This window comes from Amphiura filiformis, chromosome 4, assembly GCF_039555335.1.
Source record: "Amphiura filiformis chromosome 4, Afil_fr2py, whole genome shotgun sequence".
NCBI lineage: Eukaryota > Metazoa > Echinodermata > Ophiuroidea > Amphilepidida > Amphiuridae > Amphiura > Amphiura filiformis.
The window spans coordinates 38,418,745-38,439,375 of record NC_092631.1 but is presented as its reverse complement, the minus strand read 5'-3'; the positions used below and the strand labels follow the sequence as shown (position 1 = coordinate 38,439,375).

The 20,631-nt window shown below is 35.7% G+C and overlaps 2 long non-coding RNA genes across 2 annotated transcripts; both read right to left on the bottom strand.

Moving 5' to 3' along the window:
* Positions 1 to 3,626: 3,626 nt before the first annotated feature.
* Positions 3,627 to 19,800, bottom strand: LOC140150864 (uncharacterized). Its single transcript, XR_011858857.1, has 4 exons — positions 19,646 to 19,800; positions 15,773 to 15,865; positions 14,969 to 15,078; positions 3,627 to 3,678 (listed from the first exon to the last, which is right to left on the bottom strand). It is a non-coding gene; the product is annotated as an uncharacterized lncRNA (long non-coding RNA).
* Positions 8,565 to 12,787, bottom strand: LOC140150865 (uncharacterized). The gene is made up of 3 exons (XR_011858858.1): positions 12,515 to 12,787; positions 9,768 to 9,826; positions 8,565 to 9,186 (listed from the first exon to the last, which is right to left on the bottom strand). It is a non-coding gene; the product is annotated as an uncharacterized lncRNA (long non-coding RNA).
* Positions 19,801 to 20,631: the final 831 nt, after the last annotated feature.

The following is a 20,631-nucleotide window of genomic DNA, read 5'->3' as shown; positions in this document are numbered from 1 at the left end:
TAATTTTTAAAGCCCTTTTATGAAAATATACATCTTAAATATTGATTTTTTTTTTTAATGTCAAAATTTTGAGGCTATATTGGTCTACTCCAAACAATAAATGGTAGATTCGGGCGGTGTAACGAATTTGCATAAAATTGGTGTTTCTAGACAGTATTTTCGCCTAATAAATTTCTTTAAAACGATATTTTAAGTCTAAAACTTGGAGGAAACTGAACGTGACAATTCTATTTTTAGTCTTAAAATGTTTTCATATGGTGACATTGTTTTAGATTTTTCTAAACAGAATCATGTCAAGTCTGCAGAAGTGTTTCTAAATACAAAACAATTCATATTAAGCTATCTGAGTAAAATACAAAACAGAAATACTGAATACAAGACTACCTTGTGATAAACCATGATGAACAAAATTGCAATATAAATGTAGGTCCATTAAATATAATGTAGGCCTATTGTGTATGCATTTTTTAATTATATCATTATATTGTTTTTATATATTAATAAAAAGTATGCCTAAAAGCCCTCGATATTGTGAGTAAGAAACTAGGATATTATTAGTTTGGCTACTGGTATAATAGCTGATAACTAACATAGATCACAAGAGTTTATAAAGGAGTAAGTTAATCATTTCAAATAAATTGGATCACAGTTTACATTCACAAATAATTATTCTAGAAACACTATACTGCAAGTGCACACGAATCTTAGCCATGGAATGTAGTTCTAGTAGGCCTAGGTAGTAGCTGGGGCAGATATGGTCTTTTATGATCTTCAATTTCATGCTATTCTGCTTGAACTGCAACTGCCTTATAAATACTGAAATATTCACTAAATCAAACCAGGATTTTGTCCAATTACAATCGCAAATTTCCAAGTTTTTGGACAGTTCTTCTTTCTTTCTTCTGTCAAACTTGTAATGAGCCATCGTAGCCATAGGGCCTATGCTTTAGGCCAATGTAACCATATTTGGTCACAAGGACAAATGGGTGGGGGCACACATGTTACATGACCAACTCGGGGTCAAAGGTCATCCAAAGGTCATTATGGCCAAAATGTGATTTTCACTAAAAATGCTTCTTCTTCCACAAATTTCATAACACAATGACGTCACATGCATACCTGCATCAGCTTTAGCTAATGTCTAAAAGTTGAACAAAGAATTGAGGTCAAAGGTCATTAAGGGGGTAAAATCTTACAATTGCATTATCTCGACATCCGTAAGGGGTATGGGGCTCAAACTCGGTGACAACAAATCTCATGACCAGGGGAATATTTTACAGGGGTCAATTCAAAGGTCATGCAGAGGTCAAATTTTAGAAATGTATTTTTTGGACATCTGTCTGGAATGTAATTCATAGGCCTACATTTACATGCGAGATATACAGGTTGTATTAAAACGATTGGTACCAATCCATATTTTGTTTATTAAAAAGAAAAATTCATGGAACATCATGATATCAGACAGAATAAAATAACCTAGATATAATAAAATAACCTAGATAACTTACACAGTCATAAAGTGACCTTTGAATGCTTTTGCATGCATCTTTGAACTGGAAATACTATTACAGGAAGACATCATAAATACTTGAGAAGTAAAACATGTTTGATGTATATGATTTAATCAAAGTATCTATTCTGGCTGGAATACTTAGATTGTGCTTGAAATATTTGAGGTATAAAATTGTATACTTTTCAATAAAATATTGGGTAAGTTGGGATGAGTTGTTCTATATTATCATGATTATCAGGATCAGAAATATCAATGGACGATTGAGAGTAAAATCCAAGAATCTTGTCTTTTTTGCAATGTCCAACAAAAAGTAACAGCTTTCCATTTGAGATACCCAAAATTAATATTGCGAGTATCATGCTTTGTTTTTTTCTTTAGTGGTTACTTTGTAACTTGTTAATAGACATTTTCAACAATGCCACGATAATTGTATTTCAAATACTTAGATTGTGCTTGAAATATTTGAGGTATAAAATTGTATACTTTTCAATAAAATATTGGGTAAGTTGGGATGAGTTGTTCTATATTATCATGATTATCAGGATCAGAAATATCAATGGACGATTGAGAGTAAAATCCAAGAATCTTGTCTTTTTTGCAATGTCCAACAAAAAGTAACAGCTTTCCATTTGAGATACCCAAAATTAATATTGCGAGTATCATATGCTTTGTTTTTTCTTTAGTGGTTACTTTGTAACTTGTTAATAGACATTTTCAACAATGCCACGATAATTGTATTTCAAACACCAGTATGAGGTAACATTTTGTTTTCTTACATTATATTATTTATAGGCTGATTGTGATATTTTGAAACAAAGCAAATAACACAGCCAATCTACGTTGGGACAATTTGTAGATGGCTTAGAGGAATGTAAATTTGCACTTTCAGCTCCAAACAAGATCTTTAGATGTAATAATTTTTGTATTACAATTATATACATATTACCAATCGTTAAAAACAAAGCAAATAAGGGCATGGTCTACGTTGTGACAATTTGAGAAGGATCCGATCGTTATCAATATTTCCAAAAGCAGCGTGAAAAAAACAATACATGGATCTTAATGTAGTGATTCCTGAAAGCAATGTAAACATTGCACTTTCAGTTCCAAACAACCTCTTATGTGTAAGCTATCATTTTGACACTTACCTGTCCTCAGCTACATGTAGTACAATTAGGCGTCGAAAAGAACAGTAACATGCAAAGTGTCATCATGATTATGCACTAATAAAAAACTGAATTGCTAGATCTATAATAACTCATATTTATATGTTGATGCTAAGTAATGTTGTATGATCATGATTTAAATCCAAAGGGAGTGCTGCTTACCAAATAATTGTTTATTTCTTACTTTTGTTTGAGTGTTTAACCACATATTTTAGGTTTTTCTCATTTCAGATCGAATAAAATCTAGAAACACTTAAATTTTAGTAACATTTTGCTTTTGTTGTCCATGATATTAAAGTTTAAAACCTTACTCAACTTAATAACCAGCTCTAAATAAAGTATGTAGTTGAAATAATCACATATTTCATTATTACAATATTTTCAGTTTGTAATATTGCTAAAAATACCATATAGAAACACTGTATTTTCTAAAAAAAGCAACACCGCCCCAAGATATTCTAATTTGTTTCCCACAGCCACATGTTGGGTCCCTTTAATGACACCAACAAAAATTCAAAATTTGGATGTATATTTTTATATTTGCATTTGAATTCTTCAACTAAAATTCAATTTTTAAGACATTTTGAGGGGGTATGTTTAGACACCCCTAGAGCCAAATGATAGGGGTTGGTTGAATGTCAATTGTTCCATGTAATGCCCGGGGTAGATGTTTCCAACAAATACTTAATTTACTTAAATAACTTCAACCACTTGTGAAAAAATGAGAATACAAAATTGGCTTAAATTCAGGAAAAATTCATCTATTTTTAAGGGGGGTAGATTGTACCAAAACAAATAAGGGCTATAAACCCTTAACAAGGGGAGTCAGAATCCTGGAAAAGTTTCAGTGAGAATGTTTCATCAAACACCCTTACCACACCAAATATGGGCAAATTCGGACAACCTTGATGTTCCTGCCACTGCCTGGTTTTCTCCGGCATGATCAATTAAATAGTTATTTCTTTAGTTGAACTTGCAGCATTATATTCGATATCCGACCTGAAAAGAGAAAAGATAGATAAAATACAATTAAATAAATAAGTTTAACATCATTCATTTAAGCTCAAAAATAGTTTGATTGTCCTCCACAACTTTCAGAATTGGGTCGGTCGGGATTTTTCTAATTTTTTTTAAAGGTCCTAGCCAAAACATTGACTGTATGCCTTTTTAATTAAAATTAGCTTATGGGGGTACTACACCCCTGTGGTAAATTTGTGATTTGTTGTATTTTTCTCAACTAAAAACACACTGGTAACAAAAGTCATGTATATTGTTGGGGCAAGGAATCCAATTACTGAAATTTCAGCGACTCGAGACAAGCGGTTCAGTATATGATAGGAAATGAGGTACATCCTAGCGGTACCTCATTTCTTATCATAAATAACGAGCCTCTTGTTAGAAAATTAGAAAAAATTCCTTGCCCCTATAATATACCTAACTTTTGTTACCAGTGTGTTATTAGTTTTTGAGAAGTGCAAAAATAGTCACAATTTATCGAAGGGTGTAGTACCCCCTTAATAAATAGCCCAAATAGTTGTGAATTGGGATACTCTACTTTATACCACCTCTTCCATGTTTTTAAAATGGACAAATCGTATGATCAAGATGTCTGAGAGAATCTTTCTGCCATGTTAAATTTGCAACCCGCGCGTTCTATTCCGTTCTCATGGTAACGGTGACGCTATTTAAGCATTTGTCATTTTTACCTTTAGTACGACGTCCATTGAGTGACCTCGGCGATTTATTAGCTATGATGGCGCCCTTCACATTTTTAAATTTTTTAAATTTTACTGTCGCAAATTTTATAATGCACCAAGGCACAAACACAGTGAATTCCTTTCAAAATCGGAAGACCTGTTACAAAACTGCTTACCTATATTGTGAAATATCATTCCAATGCTTGTCTTAAATGTATTCAGGAGGAATTTCGAGATGATTATATCGGAAAAAATCGCCGTGTTTTGGCTGCAAGTCATGTCATGAAATCACTAAAATCTGGATGTTCGTGGCGTTAATAATTTTTTTTAAATATTTCCGTATTTGCTCAAAAATTTGAAGTAAATCCAGAGGTAGCCACTGTCATAATAAACACTATAATGAAGTTTCCAAGTACTCTCCAGGGATAAGACAGCCATAAATCATATCAACGTGCGAAGATTAAGCAGTGCAAAATTCGGAAACCCGTGCGCCAGACGGAGATTCGCGGAAATTTGAGTTGCGGCTGAGCCTCTATGACCTTGGTCACGCATCCCCATCTTAAATGTTCCAATAAATTCAAATTCTCACTTACGTTCATAAAGAAATGATAGAATTAAATATTTTTACATGAAAAATATTTATTTTTTATTTTACCTATCAAAATCATTGTTTATTTCACATTTTCGTAAATAACTTAAAACAGTCAAATCAGCGAGGTCGGCTACGTCACGGGGAATCCTGATTCGGGATTCCCAAACTATGTAAATAAACAAAACGTATCCCGAGCAGAAATGTTAGATTTGAAGTATTTATTTATTATGAAGAGACTTCTAAATTACAGTTTAGTGAATTTCCCGCGAATGCTGTTTTCAATATCCGCGCAAATTAAAATTCCTCGTTTTCACTATTAACTCAAATATGCCTATCAGATGACATTCACAGGTACGGATGCTGAACAGGCTTTGATGAGTAGCAGCATTTAGTAGAAGTGATAATAGGCCTATCATGCCAAAAAGCCCCTTCATAACGAGTACCCACTATTTCTATGAAGGACAGATATGAACCCACTTGGGGAATAGCTGGGAGGGAGGCATATTGGACTCGGGGGGGGGAGGATGGTACTTGATGAACCCGGGCAAGTAATGATATAAAATTGGATCGATTGAGCCCATATCTATTGGTAGAGCTATGGTCGAGTACAATATTTTAAAAATCATAGCAAGACCAATAAATATTGGGCGTAAAGCATCTAATTTTATCATTATTATGTTTTGGCTCCGATATTTTCACACACTTGGATTCATCAAAACATAATGAGTCCGATCGGATCCTAAAATTTGGTGGCCTTTTTTACAGTGATTTTGAATTTGGATGATCAACATGTCATTATACTTTTGCTGGATACAGACTCGCTGGACTCCGGTTGTACTATAGTTTTGGGACTCTGCACCGACTTGGACTGGATTGCAGATACAAGAATACACAAATGGCCTGTGCTTGCTCGGATGAGATTGAGATGGACTCTGTGGCACAGTCTTATAGGGGCGTGGCATGCCCCTCCTCATTGGAATCAAAATTTGACAAATTCTATTTAAAAAATAGTGCCCCCCTCAATCATATCCAGCGAGTCCCAAGGCCTGGAATGAGCCCTCACCAAAAAAATTTGATGACTCACTTTTGGTTCATACATAGGTTAAAAAAAGTCCCGTCTCAAAGCGCCCATGCAAATTTTGTTTTTCTTAGCACGTCCATTTCGGTTGAAATGACAAAATAATTTTTTGTTTCCTTTTTTTTATAGTTTTTGCCGTTTTTCTTTGTGTAAAAGAACCTAAATTTTATGCTGTGTACTTTTAAGTAAAAAGAACACTAGCAAATGACATATTAATAAATTTTTTTTTTTTTTTTTTAAAAAAAATCTTAAAAAAACAACCGCATTCGTGTTTGGAACTGCCAATTGCTTTGAGACATAGCTTTTTTTTTAATAGTTTAGCCTCATCAGGACATTTGCTGGATCGGAATTACATCTCCTGCTCTTGGTCAATCACAACTACAGCTAACAAAACACACATTGGTTCAAATATTTTCTAATCACATTTTATTTTGTATCAAACAGAAATTTGTCACAAATTTCTTAACAACTATATGAGTTCTTCACAGCCATTTTATTTACCACAACATGGGTCAGTCACCTACATTAAACATTACACTTATCACTTAAAATTCACTCTATCATGACAGTTTATGTCATTTGAATTCAAGTAGCACATTTTCAAAAATACAAATGTATTTTGGGTTTTAGCATGTCTCCATTTGATGACTAATACCATTCCAATTCTTTGAGGTAATTGTATCATTCATATCAATGGTTCATGCTCTTGACCACCCGCTATGCCAGGGACATGTTCTTATACATTTACATTTCACTTTGTATTAACAATACATTACAATTCTTTGCATTTGCATAATACACAAGCCATTCACCATTTTAATACCACCATGCACCACATTGTAAACAAACAGTCTGTACGACATAACAGCACAAATTCAAGTACCATTACTGAAGATGACGGTATCATAAATCGTCATATCATCTACAAGCCATTCACCATTTTTCATACCACCATGCACCATTATGCACCACATTGTATCAACAAAAGTTTGTACTACAAAAAAAGCACAAATTCAAGTACCATATCTGAAGATAAGGGTTACACAAGCCATCATTGTTTATGTAACAATACATTTCAATTCTTTAGATTGCATACACATGCCATTTAATACCACAATTATGCACCACATATAAAACAAACACTTTTTCTGAAATGAGTCTTCATTGTCATACCCTCCATGTACACCTATCCAATTCACATAAATCCCATAAGCCTTTGCATGTAGACCTGAGATGTGGTCCTTTGACACCACGCCAATGTGTACATCATTTAGCGAACATCGTTACTGTGCATTTGAAAGCCATGAAGTGCGCAGTAACAATGTGTACATCGGCATGACAACATCAGAGGTCTACCCACAAAGGCTTATGGTATTTCCCGAAAGGTGAATTGTGTCTTACCCCCTCTCCATTTCTATATTACCCTTCTCCATTTCTATCTTACAATCCATTTCCATTGATTACTGTCTTACCATCCCTCCCCATTCCTGTCGTACCATCCCTGTCGTACCATCCCTACCCATCCCTGTCGTACCATCCCTACCCATTCCTGTCACACCATCCCTCCCCATTCCTGTCGTACCATCCCTACCCATCCCTGTCGTACCATCCCTACCCATTCCTGTCACACCATCCCTCCCCATTCCTATCGTACCATCCCTGTCGTACCATCCCTACCCATTCCTGTCACACCATCCCTCCCCATTCCTGTCGTACCATCCCTGTCGTACCATCCCTACCCATTCCTGTCACACCATCCCTCCCCATTCCTGTCGTACCATCCCTGTCGTACCATCCCTACCCATTCCTGTCACACCATCCCTCCCCATTCCTGTTGCAGCATCCTCCCCATTCGTCGTACCATTCCTCACTATTTTCCTGTCTTACCATCCCTACCCATTGATCCCCCTCTAGTCTTACCATTCCTTCCCATTCCTGTTTTACCATCCCACCCCTCTCCATTTCTAAATTACTCCTTGCTCTCATTTAGATATTTAGGGATTTGTAATTTGATGAAACCACAATTTGGTGTAAACATTGTATTGTATTCCAGCACTTCAAAAAAAAAAAAAAAAAATTCTTATATGGAATGGATTTTGGATTCTGAAATTTAAAAAAATGCATTTGCCTAAAGAAATTAGCTATATACATGTATAATAAGGTATTAAATTAATTTTGTTTAATGAATTTCTGAAATAAATCAAACCAAAAATTGAGAGCTTTCAAATCATATAACTTAATTTGGCACGTATGATTCTTTATGATTTGTTAGTGTAAATTATATATTAGTAATAACAAGACTAATGTGCAAGTGAAATTAATTCTAATAATATATAAAACAATAGATCTGAAAAGTTTTTATACAGTGGAAACTTGTTAACACACTCTTAACCAAAATGTCTGATAACAGTGATTTTAGAGTCTCAAGTTTATAAATAAACTCATGATGCCACAAACTTAATTCATTAGCCCCAGCAATTTCGTGTTAACAAGTTTCCTGTATTTTATATATCATGAGCTGTGCGCCAAGCGTGTATGAGCGTACAAACAGAAGAGATAAACAATCACGCTGATTGGCTGATCAACAAACTTGATAACAAGTCGGTTTACCCATTGGTTGTTGGCGCGGCGCATAGTAGACGACCTTGTCAAGTTGTCCCTTCTACGCGATCGCAATTCACCAGTGCGTATCTGCATTTCCTGGACTGCGGAACTAATAAAAATTAACTTTAGACTCATATTCCTTGATCATGATATATTTGTATCCAGCTTCACACCATTGGTGATTGGTTGCAAACATCTCACTAGTGTGGCAGCTATTTTCCAATCACTGGTTAGTATAATAAGGTGGCATAGTTGTATCTCAAGCTTCACATCACTTTATTGGTTGCAAGCATTGGGCATAGTTTATACCATTGTGAATCAAATAAAAAGGTGGCACATTTGATCCAGCTTCACACCACACGTCATTGGTTGCAAGCATTGGTCATCATGCCACCGTAAATCAAATCAATAAAAAGGAAGGCAGTATTCCTCCAGCTTCACAACATGAGTTTCCACGAATGTGTAGGTTGTAAGCATGGCACTATGCCTTAAATTGTGTTGAGTCAAATGAACTCCATATGTACAAACCTTTCCATCTGCAAGACAAAAACAAAACAGAGATAGATGGTTAATATAGTACCTTGCACCTTTTATTTTTTAACAGTGATACATTTTCTCCATGCATACCAACTTCCCAGTTTGTTTCTTGTGGGGCTTCCACAAATCAATGCAACTTGTGAAGATCCGAGTGACTAGAATCTATCTCCCACCGCAGGGCGGTCGGGGTGGCTTTTGTCACAGGAAGATTTTGGTGCCATGATTTAAAGGGAATTTAAATTGAAACAGCTGTGCATTAGTAGAAGTCTTGACCTACAATTTACCTTACAATATTTACATTACCTTACTTTACATACTTACCTTACACAAATTACATTACAATATTACAAATTACATTACAATATCATACTTGCATGAAAAGTTTTCAGTATTATATGGACTTGCGCAATATAACAAAACACAATTTAATGCAGTTTTATATTTTAAATTTCAACAGCTGAAGAAAGCAAGTTACTGTTGCAATGTTGGTGTGAATCAATTATCAGGACAGAATTTTGACAGTCAATGTATACATGCAGCAAACATTAGAAAAATATATTGCATTGTAAAGTATACATACCTTCTCCGGCACTTCTCAGTTGGGCACACCCCGTTATTCAACAACAGTTCCTCTGAAGTCTGAAAGCATAATGCAACAAATAAATTAATCAGGCACAATCAGGAACAGCATTTTCTACAGTACAGCTCCTCTTCAGTTGCATTTGCAAGAGTGATTTATAGCTCCTCTTGATGACTTGTTAAATTCATAACATTTGGCTACATACATCAGGCATGAGACTGCACTTTCCTAAAAACAAACTGACAATGCGTGTGAAATTGGGCAAAAAGTACCAAAAACAGGCCTAAATTTAATAAAGTTACAGAATTAATATTTTATTGAAAGACTAGTCTTAAATTGATAATCTAACAAGTATCCAGATTAGTCAAAATTGACAAATCTCCCTAATGGAAAAAGAATTATTTAATATGTGGGGATTTTTAAAAACTGAAGACTGTCTAAAAAAAAAAAAAAAAAGGATAATCGACCGACCGACCCAAATTTCAATTTTTCCCACTTGAGGGCAACACAACAAAAAAAATGTTTTGCCTAATAAAGAAGTTGAGCTGCCGGGCGCCGAAATTGTCGAGTGCAATGACGTCCCAGTTAAATACAATGAAGGCTGACGACACAAATAACCATTACGTCATTGCACTTACACAATTTCGGCGCGGGAATTTTGAATATCGTGTGTTGATGAGAGCCGACTGTTTTTATTCGTTTTATGGTCAATTTGAGTTTGTTTTAAATAAAACCATGTGATTCGTGCTTGATAATTGTTTTTGTAACATAGGAATAATGTTCAGGGTTCCAGCACCTTTTTAAAATTCAAGGACTTTCAAGGTCCAAAAGCACGATTTTCAAGGACTTACCACAACACAAAAATCATGATCGCTCTCCATGCGGCACATATTAACAAAGTGACAGCTCCTCCCCAAATTTTGTCAAAATTATATTTTAAATTCCAATTTGCAAGGACTTTCAAGGACTGTGTGCAGTTTTCAGGACTTTAAAGGCCTTGAAAAGGCGTTTTCAAATTCAAGGACTTTCAAGGACCGTGGGAGCCCTGAATGTTATGATTGCCCGAGACTCCCTTTAACTAAAAGTTGTCAAGAAAAAAATTGTTGGCGCAAGAAACAAAAATTAGGAACGAAATAAAAATAAAAAAATGTTTGCGTTGGTATGCATCGGTAACCATAACTTGCGTCAGTAGCCATACATACAGTGTACGTTGATAACTTGCGCCAGCAAGTTGTGTATCAATTTCATCTGATACACGCGACCACAATAGCATTTTAGAATAAAAATGAAGCACACTTGAATGCGACGGCAAAGTAACCAACACGCCCTCTTCAATTAGTCCAACCGAGAAGTTGTTAAACTACATTATTACTGAAGTTCAACCGGAATAAAAGAAATTGTTGCTCCATAAATTATAATCATTTTTCATAACAAAATATGATATGAAAACACAGGTGAGCAATGTATGAATATATGGAGAGGTTAAACAGGTTGTAAATTATCAATATTAAAGGCCTATTCAGTGATTTGCTCATCCGGACGATAGTAAAAATCATCAAAATTCAGATTTTGGTACCTTTGTCATTGTCATAGATGTGCTGACATAGTGACATAGCCTGCTAGTGGTTCAGCCGAAAGCTGTGTATTTACGACAAAATAAAGGCATTTACATGAATCTGTAACTTCTGTACTCTCAGTACAGAAATTAGCTACATGTATTTGAATGGGGCTTCAACTTCTTCAATATTGCTGTTTGCTTTTTGTTTTTTGCAAAATTTTTCATTTCAAAAATACCAAATGACAATTTGAATGCCTTATCCTTCACTTTTAAAGCAATTTATAAACAATTTTAATTTTTTACACTTTCGCTGGGATCACTGAATAGGCCTTTAATACTTTGTGACATTTATAATGAAAACATAATTAAAACAGTCAAAAACGTTATTTCGATAACTTCACAAAGAATTGTTTTAAATTTAATATATTTGAAAATTGGTGACGATTGAATGAATTGAATTGTCTACTTGTATTACAAACGGTCACCGAATACGAAAGTAACAGGAGTTGTACACACGTCACTTGACAGTACATGTAGATACATTGTAGATTTCTCGAATATTGTACCAAGTCATGAAGTCCAAGACGGCAAGAGCAAACCAAATGAAAAGTCAGTAAAATTAGGATTTAGGTCATAGCAGCTGAATGCTATGCTGGGATCTTGTCTCGTATCATAATACATGGACATGGTAATTCATGAATTGGTATAAATATGTTGAATTTGTTTGAGTTTGATTGACATTCGACATTCAGAACTTGTCATTGACCCGACAGAATTATCGAAAAATTGACATAATGGCCATCAGGATCAGCATTGTAAATTACGAATAAACAATCATGACAATACCTGATGTAATGCAGCAGTGAGTTTATGGCTATTTAATACATGTATAAGCTTACCAATCATGTTACAGTACAATCGTTGTTCGGCGAATCGCCATATTCGTGCACTGACAACACATGTGAAAGAGCATATCGCAAGCGCACATGTCATGCACGTGTGCCGAATTTTGCTCCAATTTTGAGACACTTTTTCTCTACAATCCGTATCTTGCTCATTAACGGTTTTACAATCAAAAGTTGCCTAAAATACTAATGAAACAAATGCATGCATGTAATTTAGGCTCACAGGGATAAGACAAGAAATATTCTAATCAACTTAGCGTAAACAATCGTAAAATACCACTTACCAGTACAGTCAAGGACGCCGCTGCTGGGGATGATATTTTCCTAACCGGATTAGCAAGGTTAATCCCAGATATATATTAAGAAAGTTCCTATAACTAGGTTTATTTTAAAACAAACCCGGTTTAAAACAATCAATCTGACCTTTTAGAATCGATTAGAGAAGTAAACCCGCTTATGACGCGCGAAAATATATCGATCTTGATACCCACGAGGGCTCAGTTCGTCAATGCGAAGTTCGCATCGTAAAAACTTGACCTTTAACGGTCAAATCGCGAGTTGGACGTCGTACTACCTTATAAATTTATCATTTTTACCTCGTCAGTTATATTCATCCTTGCTGTTCAATAACTTAATAATTTTGGATTATTCTGAAATATACATTTTGTTAATTGGACTTTTCTTTCTAATTTGACACGGTTTGTGAACATTGAGCAAGAATTGACCAAGATATATGCGCCTCCACAAACTCTCAAACCCCTAAATGAAAAGTTGCAATTTTAACGATTCAATTGTGCCCGTTACACTGTGTGCTTTATTGATTGGCCCGTGGTGCTTGTGTGCAATACAACGATGCGTTCCCATTGAAAATGCAACTTTTGATTTTGGGGTTGAGGCTTTGGAGGCGCATATCTTGGTCAATTCTTGTTCGTTTTTCACGAACAGGGCGTCAAATGAGAAAGCAAAGTCCAATTAACAAAATGTATATTTCAGAATAATCCAAAATTATCTCAAGTTATTGAACAGCAAGGATGAATATAACCGACGAGTTTCTTTTTGTGCCTGGTGTACACTGGTTTTTGGTGGACCGCATAGCGGGACCACCCTATAATAATGAACTAAACTCTCAACAAAAGTTTGGAAAGTTTTTTAAAGCATCTGTATCTCAAATTATTTGCGACATATTCATATCGTGTTGCATACCAATGGATACACTCTTGTTCCGGCAGTTAACAGTCGCCAAGTATAAGAAGAAAAGTTTAAGATTTTTAAACAATTAATGTTCAAAGGCGTGATTTTGCGCTTAATCTGCAAAGTTTAACGTATGTTAAAAGACTGTTAAACTCGAGCGTATAAAGGTGGTTATTTTTTGTTACGTTAAAAGGCGTTAAACTGTGTAATGTTTAGTGGAATTGTACTTTACCTGTTTAACGATACATCTCGCGCCACGGAATTTTAACCAATTATTGTTTAAAATGACAAAAGCAAATGGCGGCCACGAGTGAATGCTGGTCGTGCTGCTTATGGTATCCTGAAACTTCGTTCAAATAGGTAGGTTTGAGTCAATCAGGTTGCACCAAACTCGAGATTCGTTTGATAAGTTATGCATAGACATCATTGAGGATGGATATTGATGCGTTCATTTGCTAGATTTAACAACGTCATTGGTATGACATTCTAGCGATACTGTACTGTACTGTTCTACGTGCACGGTACATGTATATCACCAATGTGTGTACCGCGATGTTCAGTTTTGGGCATACGCACAATAGCTTACAATGTAGACGAGATGCATTGAAGTATCGGTATGTTCGATACCGTATCGAGTGTGTGAATTTATTAGCGTTGATGTATTGTATTTTAGCATTGTATCGTAATGCATGCGAGAGAGAAAGGCTTACTAGATTTTAATTTTTTACTCGGATACATTGCCCGGATACATAGCGGGTTGAACTGATTAAAAAAAAAAACTTTATGCATGAAATTGTATTTTTGAACGAATCTCACAGTTGACCAAGATCTGATGACTTCAAATCTATCATGAATTATGTTTCAGTATAAAATTTTTAAAAAAATAAAGAAAGAAAGTCCCAATCATAATTAAATCCAATACAACCATTGATTAAGCAGTTGTATTTCTTAAACAATCCTTAGATAAAATAGAACATATAAATCATTATCTGTTTAGAGTTATTAAGCAAATATTGATTAAAAGACCTTAAACAACCTAGTTGGTTAAGCACTTAAACTTGAAGCTGGTTAAAGTGCTATATGCATTTATTGGTTAAAAGTTTTAACCAACTATTGATTTGAGCCTTAAACAACAAGAAAATTAAGGGCCCTTAACCAATATTTCGACGAGAGGACCACGTAACTAACACGAGTTTAAGATTGATTAAGATTGTTTAAGACTTTTTTAATTGGCGAAATAAGAGTGTAGCTACAATACGTCTCTTTACAATGACGCCCCATTTGAAACAATAACATTTTTCACGGCCGAGTACACGCCTTGTGAATGTGGTCTCAAACAGAATTTGCCAAATTGAGCATTATTCTGTACAGCAAGCTGCAATCCCATATCTTGTCGCGTCCCCTTTGAAATTATATAGGCCTAAAAGGATGAGTCATGTCCCCCTCCAATATTAAGGTCAAAATTTCATGTCCCCCTCGAGTCAAAATCCTCCGTTCCCCATGGCTTAAATAGTGAGCGCTCCTTAAGTAGAACCGATGTTACTTACCAAACTGACTGTTATATACAACGAAGGACGGAGGGAGGTAGTTTAACAAGTGCATGAGCCAGGTGCGCACTTGCAGTCGGCACCACACGCGCAGTTTGGACATGCTGAATCTGAAAATAGTAAAGTAATAATGATAATAAATATAAATAAAATAATACTAATGATAGTACAAAGTTTCACGAAAAATTAACTAATTTGACCTCAAATGACCCAGCTAATTAACATAACAGTTACACTGCTAAAACAAGTGTTTATATTTAAACACCATATTGTGTTTATCAGAGCAACACTTAATAAACACTAATGTTAATGTTAATGGTTCTAACACTAATGTTCATAAATTAACACTTAACGCCGACACTAAAACTTTTGTTAAAATTCTTTTTACTTCCAAATTGCCCCCCCCCCCCAATATCTGATCTAGGAGGTGGGGGCCACTGTTAATTTCTCGGGGAGAGGGTGTATGACACATGACCATACCCAAGTATTTGCGAGGTCTAAACATGAGAAGTGCGATTTCTTTCCAATCTTTGGTCACGCATGATACCCCTGGGGATTTTGGGCCATTGACCTGGACCCATCTGGGCCTGTGGTAAATCCAGCCCCGTTTCAATAGGGGAGAGCGGGTAGTGTTCGTCCTAGTGGCAGGTTCGCCCACCACGTGATTCATCTCAGCACTACGGCCATCGGGGAATTTGGTGATGGCAAAATTAGGTAACATACATGTAGGTCATAAACTTCTCATATTAGCTACGCGACAATACGAACGTGTTCATCGAACTATAATTCAAAAGTAGCACTTACTTGAACATGCCCCACATCCTTTGCAGTTTCCTTCTTTACAACAGCTTCCATCTTCACAGCATGCCTTCCCTGCACAGGCACATGGCTTGCCATCTGTGATAAGTAACATAGAATTACAATCAATTAAAATCTGGTGAGGAATGCAACAATTATGCGTACCCCAAGAGTGGCGAATTCTCCAAATGGACTGCCAAAAATTACTTTATTAAATTGCGCATGTTTAGCAGTTCCAAAGAATCTGCCTCACCGTTTTGGATGCACTAACAAATCTTTGCCCCATTACACATGCCAGATGTTTAGGGGCAATATTACCCTTACCCCCTTTGACGTGCCAAAAAAGTGCTCCGCCCATCTTCACCCTCCCTAAGGGACCGATCATTATTTACGGCAGGGGGGGGGGGGGATAGTGGGCGTTTTGGAAAATATATCAACAAAAAATTCGTGTTCCTCTTCGTTTCCCCTTGCGTTTTCCCAATTTTCTCCATTTAAGGGGGTACTACAGTAACTACACCCCTGCCCAATTGTGTGCCTAATTTTGCATTTTTCTCAAAAATTATAGCGCATTGGCGACAAGTAAGATATGTACATTAGGACAAACTATTGTGGGGTAACAGTCAAAAATGAGGGAAAACCAATATTTGATCAACAAATCAATAAGTACTTGCCCGAGTTGCTGAATTTTCAGTGCAGTAGTTCTAGTCTTGCCACTATAATATACATATCTTACTTGTCACCAATGCGCTATAATTTGAGAAAAATGCAAAAATAGGCACAAAATTGGCCAGGGGTGTAGTACCCCCTTAAAATTTAACAATCCCCCTCCTGGTTCAACTAAAAATTTCAGGTTCCCCCTCAAGACCAACAAAATTCGTGTTCCCCTAAATTTTACCATCCCCTGCCATAACGATCGCTCCCTAAAAACCGACCTATATACATTGTAATTCACCGCCCTTGGGGTACACATTGCACCACCCCTAAATGAAAAAAACACCAGAGAATATCTTCATTGTATGTATTATTATATAACACTTTCCCTATACAGTGGCATACCAAGTAAATTATTCCAAAAATTGGGAGGGGGAGCTTCGGGTATACCGACTCGGGTTAACCATTCCCAAACAGATTTGAACAAGAGTGCAAATATCCACACAAATCCAGGTAAACCTTTCGTACTACAGAGCGTAGGTGCACCATCAGTGGAGGCGCTACGGGGTATCCCCCCCCCCCCGAATAATCCCCACACTCTTGAGGCAAAACCCCAAAATTGCGGCAATTTTGCACAAAATTTGTCTTTGCCCCCCTCCCCAAATTCACTTTGCCCCCACCCCCGAAAAAATTCCAGATGCCACCACTGTGCACCATCCCCTTCGACCTGCCAAATTAGTGCCAAAATGGCTTCCAAAAGGCTTCCTCCTTTTCAATATCATGATGTTCATAAAGAACGCCATAGCAGACAATGGACCAGTACAATGGCGATGCATTCATATTGCACTATTATACACTCAGAACGCTAGTCAATCGATGGCTATTGTTATATCAGAGAAGATAAAATTTCTTCTCATCTTCTCTGCAGGCTCACTCATTTCGTCTGCGGTGCATTTCATTTTAATCAAGCAGCATTTCCAAACCCCAAATCGGATTTAAACGAAATAAAAAGCATTCGATAGCCAATATTGTACATTTTTAAATTATTAAAAACCTCAAAATGCCATTTTACCTCTATTTCCCGTTTTCACCTTGCAAGCTTTACCTTATTAATCTCAGCAAACCACAATGCATGACACTATTTTTTTTCTAAAATCCTGGTGCTATTTTTGGTGTCAACTCTTAGCTTTTTTCAAAGTAAGGGAACAACCCACAAGTTCGATGAAGTCCTATAAATGAAAGTCCTTTCGTTGGAAGGGGGTCAACAAATTACAAATTACGTTGTAAAAAAAATAGTTAAAACATCGGTTGATCAAAGTTGATCTTTTTGTTTGAAGGATTTAAAGGAGTATTTCGTGATCCTAGCATCCTCTTTATGACATTTTTCTGCAGATATCCACGAAAACTTGACTTGACTTGCAAAAAAGCTTATCCCAAAAATTTCAGTCGATTCCGATTTTGCGAATTTTGCATGACTATGTGCATTACACTGCTCCATAGACAATGTGTTGTTATTTAGTTCTGGTATATACCAGAACTAACTTCAAATTTCACGATATCTTTGCGAAACTAATTAATCGGCAAGACTTCATTTTGTGTACATAACATTATGTAGCCGGAGGTTTCCAGTGATATAAAAATTTCCAACTTTTTTAAGGAAAGTATTTTCTGTTGTAGGCCTACAATATTGACATTTTACAGTGGTTGCTTCAAACCGATTTCAAATCAATTACAAATGTAGTACAATGTACCGGTATCCCTTTAAAAGGGCATTTCGTGATCCACAGCATCACCCTCCCCCCACACACTTTTCTCAAAAAAGGTTGATTTTCATGCCACTGGAAACCTCTGGCTGCATAATGTTTATGTTCCAAAATAATACACATATCCCCTAACCATAACTCACAAACGCAAAATCGGAATCAACTGAAGTTTTGGGAATAAGCTTTTTTTCGTGGATATGGATATCTACCGATAAAATTCAATTTTCATTATCTAAATCAATATATTATTGAAAAATAACACTTGTAATGGATGATTTTACATGCAATAAGAAATATCGATTATTTCTGCTGGTTGTATTTGAAATGAAGTTAGGACATTTCACATTTTCGCAGTTGCAAGTGAAAAACGGATAAAACTAAAATATATTACTATTATGAAGACCCACACGATATATGTGAAAAATCTTTCTTTAGCAAACTATAGTTTGAAACGCTAAGAATTTAACAAAAAAGCTCATGGACGAAGGTTTAAAGTGTAAAAATCAAAAATCTTATAAGACAATTTCATGCCTAATTTTTTTTTTAACACCAGGATTTTTTTTTCTGTAATTTAAAAAAAGGTGTATCCAAGCACTACAGATTTTATGTGACATTAGGCCTACTGAAAAAAATTAAATTGTTTATTCAATTGGCATTTCAGAATTGTGTTGATTTCAACATGCATCGACCGACTTTTAGCACGCAGGCTATGCATAACAATAGAGGATAATCAGTAGCGTTCCGAGTGTATACAGTCAAGTAATCCAAAGTAGTAAATGGCGAGATGGGCGGTAAACTGAAGCAAGATGGTGACACCACCCTTTATTGCGTAAATCACGGAAAATTAAATTCAAAATGTTAAAATGCGCACTGAAGACACCGGTTTCTCATAAAAAGACAAAATTTCAAAAAGTTAAAACTGCGCCACTGTTTCATTTAACACCAAAATTCCACGCTGAAAATCGCTGGGTGGGTCGATCCAAGATGTAAAAGAGCAATACAATATGTCCGCTAGCAATCTTCCAGATGCGGGACAAAAATATTTTACAAAAATGCGAGAATGACAAATCATAAGGCCAAGTAAAAATAAACATGTTTAGCGTCTTGGCGTTTTGAAAAAGGAGTTTTTTTTACGAAACTGCTCTATTTTCCCATATTTTAACGCCTTATTTTGAATATTCGGCGTTGTAAATGATACCCGAAAATGAGGCACTTTGTTTTCGTTGTTTTGGAAGGTAGGCCCCTCCTGTGATCACAAAACTCTTCTGAAATGTCTCTTATACAATTGCAAGGCTGTATACAAAATTTCAACTTCTCAAACATCTTTAAGTTATAAATACAAATTTACAAAATAAAAAAGAACTTTGAAAAATCTCCAAAAAAGGAGGGCGGGGAAGCTCCCGCTAAACTTGTTTATTTTTCTACTCGGCCTAATAATTATTATTTTACCAACAAAATTACTTACCAACACAGCATACGCACTTAGGCATGGTAAATAGTTCGTAATAAAATACTTCGGAGACGAAGAAAACTAGCAAATCACTAGCAGTGTAGATGACAAGTACGACGAGTCGACGACGAGTAAGATCAGTGATGTTAATGATGCGATTCGCGGATTTCCTTCGTTTTATATATACACTGTGGTCATGCATGGTACCGTATGCAGTGATTTGCTGTACCGTGTGCAAACGTGTCCAGCATTTGTTATGACTTATGTAAGAGTTCATTATGTAAGAAGAATGGGATTGAACTATTATGTAAGAATGGGGTTGATGAACTAAGACACTTTAGGCCGTGTGATTAAAAATAAATCATGTTTAGAGTCCCCTTCCCCTTCCTTTTTTGAAGATTCTTAAATTTTATTTTTATTTTCTTAAATTTCAGTTATAACTTTCTAATGAAGATGTTTAAGAAGTTCTATAGCCTTCTATAACCTTACAAATACGTCAGAAAAGTTTTGTGATCAGTAGACCATGCCATAGTCGAATTTTGATAAATTAAAATATGTTATCATTAAGGGGTTCTACACCCCTGTCCAATTTTGTGCCTATTTGTGCATTTTTCTCAAAAATTATAGCACATTGGTGACAGGTAAGATAATGTATATTTAGGGGCAAGGACTACAACTACTGTACTGAAAATTCAGCAACTCAAAGCAAGTAGTTATTGATTTATTGATCAAATATTGGTTTTCCCTCATTTTTGACTGTAGGCCTATATCTCCACAACTGTTGTCTGTGCTGAAATAAAATTTCCAGTGCAGTAGTTGTAGTCCTTGCCCCTATAATATATATATATCTTACTTGTCTCCAATGCGCTATAATTTTTGAGAAAAATGCCAAAATAGGCACAAAAATGGACAGGGGTGTAGTACCCCCTTAATCATGATGAACGCATTCGGTTGAACTCAAAATTATACTGATGTTTCTTAGAATTAAAGTGTTAAATAGT